Source organism: Lithobates pipiens, unplaced genomic scaffold (genome assembly GCF_037356315.1).
Source record: "Lithobates pipiens isolate NorthernLeopardFrog02 unplaced genomic scaffold, aLitPip1_a1.2 Scaffold_192, whole genome shotgun sequence".
Classification (NCBI taxonomy): domain Eukaryota; kingdom Metazoa; phylum Chordata; class Amphibia; order Anura; family Ranidae; genus Lithobates; species Lithobates pipiens.
Genome location: NW_027507767.1, coordinates 72,549 through 75,835, shown reverse-complemented (window position 1 = coordinate 75,835; position 3,287 = coordinate 72,549).

Sequence of the window (3,287 nt, the reverse complement as noted above, 5' to 3'; positions counted from 1 at the left end):
CTCTAGGGGCAATCAGGGGGTTAAACCTTTATTGGGGGGGTAGGGGGCTACCCTGGACCTAACACTAACTGCCCTGACAGTTTTTACTGTCACAACTGACACTAAATGCAGTGATCAGTAAATAAATGATCACTGCAATCAGTGACACTGTGACTGGGAGGGGGGGGGGGGGTGATTTGTGTGCCTATGTGTACCTACATGTCAGTGTAGTGTTTGGTGCACTTACTATGTGTTCTCCTCGCAGTCCGGTCAAAAAGACCGCCCCGAGGAGAATGACATCACTTCCTCCCTGCCTGTGTTTACACTACACAGGCGGGGGAAGCTTCTCATTCGCCAGGAAACGTCTCATTCGTCATTCGCCAGGAGCTCCTGAAGCGAAACGGACCGCCGCAGCCAGCGGGAGGGGGTCCGATCGGACCCCCCACCCGCTGGAAGGAAAGCACGTACATGTACGTGCTTGTGCCTGTCGGTGCCATTGTGCCGACGTACATTGCCATGCGGCGGTCCTTAACCACTTCAGCTCCGGACCAATAAACACCTTAAGGACCAGAGGTCTTTTTGCAATTTCGCACTGCGCTGCTTTAACTGGTAATTGCGCGGTCATGCAATATTGCATCCAAACGAAATTTGCGTCCTTTTCTTCCCACAAATAGAGCTTTCTTTTGATGGTATTTGATTGCCTCTGCGATTTTTTTTTTTTGCGATATAAATGGAAAAAGAGCGAAAATTTTGAAAAAAAAAGATATTTTCTTCTTTTTGTTATAAGAAAAATCGAATAAACTAAATTTTAGTCATACATTGAGGGCAAAATTTATTCAGCCACATGTCTTTAGTAAAAAAAATGTCAATAAGCATATATTTTTTGGTTTGCGCAAAAGTTATAGCGTCTACAAACTAGAGTACATTTTCTGGAATTTACACAGCTTTTAATTTATGACTGCCGATCTCATTTCTTGAGGTGCTAAAATGGCAGGGCAGTACAAATCCCCCCCAAATGACCCCATTTTGGAAAGTAGACACCCCAAGGAAATTGCTGATGGGTATGTTGAGCCCATTGAATATTTATTTTTTTTGTCCTAAGGGATTGAATAATGACAAAAAAAAAATAAAAATTTTTTTTTACAAAAAGTTGTCACTAAATGATATATTGCTCACACATGCCATGGTTATATGTGGAATTGCACCCCAAAATATATTCCGCTACTTCTCCCGAGTATGGGGATACCACATGTGTGGGACTTTTTGGGAGTCTAGTCGCGCACGGCACCCCGAAAACCAATCACCACCTTCAGGATTTCTAAGGGTGCAAATTTTTGATTTAACTCCTCACTACCTATCACAGTTTCGAAGGCCATAAAATGCCAAAATAGCACAAAACCCCCCAAAATGACCCCATTTTGGAAAGTAGACACCCCAAGCTATTTACTGAGAGGCATGTTGAGTCCATGGAATATTTTATATTTTGCCACAAGTTGTGGGAATATTACAAACTTTTTTTTTTTTGCACCAAGTTGTCACTAAATGATATATTGCTCACACATGCTATGGGCATATGTGAAATGACACCCCAAAATACATTCTGCTGCTTCTCCCGAGTACGGGGATACCACATGTGTGGGACTTTTTGGGAGTCTAGTCGCGCACGGCACCCCGAAAACCAATCACCACCTTCAGGATTTCTAAGGGTGCAAATTTTTGATTTAACTCCTCACTACCTATCACAGTTTCGAAGGCCATAAAATGCCAAAATAGCACAAAACCCCCCCAAATGACCCCATTTTGGAAAGTAGACACCCCAAGCTATTTACTGAGAGGCATGTTGAGTCCATGGAATATTTTATATTTTGCCAAAAGTTGCGGTAATATTACAAACTTTTTTTTTTTTGCACAAAGTTGTCACTAAATGATATATTGCTCACACATGCTATGGGCAGAAGTCAAATTACACCCCAAAATAAATTCTGCTGCTTCTCCCGAGTACGGGGATACCACATGTGGGGGACTTTTTGGGAGCCTAGCCACGTACGGGACCCCGAAAACCAAGCACTGCCTTCCGGATTTGAATATAAAATGCTATAAAAAACAAACTAACCAGAGTCACCCGTAACACTTATACGGTGATCAGTGGTGAAAGGGTTAACTAGGGGCAATCAGGGGGTTCAAATTTTTATTAGGTAGTATATGGGGGTCCCTGGCGCTATATAAAAACCTGACGGGGAACCTAAATAACTAACTGGCTAACCAGCGTCACCAGTGACACTTATACTGTGATCGCTGGTGAAAGGGGGTGAAAGGGTTAACTAGCAGCAATCAGGGGGTTAAAACCATTATTGGGTAGTATATCGGGGTACCTAGCGCTATAAAAACCTGGCGGTGAACCTAAAAAAATAACTAGCTACCTAGCGACACTAGCGACACTGATGCAGCGTTCAGAAAAATTATCGCTTAGTGACACTGGCAAAAGGGGGTGAAAGGGTTAACTAGCGGAAATCAGGGGGTTAAAACCATTATTGGGTAGTATATCGGGGTACCTAGCGCTATAAAAACCTGGCGGTGAACCTAAAAAAATAACTAGCTACCAAGCGACTGTAGCGACACTAATGCAGCGATCAGAAAAACGATCGCTTAGTGACACTGGCAAAAGGGGGTGAAAGGGTTAACTAGCGGCAATCAGGGGGTTAAAACCATTATTGGGTAGTATATCGGGGTACCTAGCGATATAAAAACCTGGCGGTGAACCTAAAAAAATAACTAGCTACCTAGCGACTGTAGCGACACTAATGCAGCGATCAGAAAAACGATCGCTTAGTGACACTGGCAAAAGGGGGTGAAAGGGTTAACTAGCGGCAATCAGGGGGTTAAAACCATTATTGGGTAGTATATCGGGGTACCTAGCGATATAAAAACCTGGCGGTGAACCTAAAAAAATAACTAGCTACCTAGCGACACATGCAGCGATCAGAAAAATGATCGCTTAGTGACACTGGCAAAAGGGGGTGAAAGGGTTAACTCTAGGGGCAATCAGGGGGTTAAATCTTTATTGGGGGGTGATAGGGGGCTACCCTGGACCTAACACTAACTGTCCTGACAGTTTTTACTGTCACAACTGACACTGAATGCATTGATCAGTAAAGAAATGATCAATGCAATCAGTGACACTGTGACTGGGGGGGGAGGGGGGGCGGGGGGGGATCGGGGGGCGATCGGGGGGGGGATCGGGGGGGGGGGGTTTGTGTGCCTGTGTGTACCTACATATCAGTGTAGTGTTGGTGCACACTTACTATTAG